This window comes from Bactrocera tryoni, chromosome 5 (genome assembly GCF_016617805.1).
Source record: "Bactrocera tryoni isolate S06 chromosome 5, CSIRO_BtryS06_freeze2, whole genome shotgun sequence".
Lineage (NCBI taxonomy): Eukaryota > Metazoa > Arthropoda > Insecta > Diptera > Tephritidae > Bactrocera > Bactrocera tryoni.
In genome coordinates, this window is record NC_052503.1 from 14,948,560 (window position 1) to 14,949,240 (window position 681).

Here is a 681-nt window from a genome sequence, read left to right on the forward strand (position 1 = left end):
TTTTGGTTGAATGAGGCTTAAGGTCTCACCTTTCCAAACACTATATGGTATGATACAATGTGATCATTGCATGGAGATATACGACTGCAACGGCAACTATTGACAAAATACGAAAAGACTTTTTTAACCTTGCCCTTTCAAAAGATTACCAAAATGGTACAGCACGAAGTAGGCGAAATATTAGTTCTAAAAAAATATTTATTTATTTTTTTATTTCGTAATTATAATTAATTTTTTATTTTATTTTTGAATGGGAAATTTCATACAAAAAATTCTTTTTTATCGGATCTGATTAATTAATTTTCTTATAAAATATTAAAATTCAAATATTCAAAAAAAGGATTTTATCCGCTAGTTTGTATTAATTTTTTTTCAATGAAATATTAAAAATAAATAAATAAAAATATTAAAAATAAAATTTTAATCTAATTTTAGGGATAAACATTTTTATTCAATCCGTCATTTGGTATTAAAAATTGCATAATATTTTCAATTAATATTTTCTGGATTTCAAAATAAAAAAAAAAAATTTATCAAAAAGTTGATTCAATTTTCTTTTTAATGCAATACCCAACGAGTTAATAAATTTGACTTACCTTTTCTGAGAACTATCCATTTATATTAACAAATATTTGTTTTAAGTTTTAATTTAGATTAAATTTTTTATTTTACTTTGAGAAT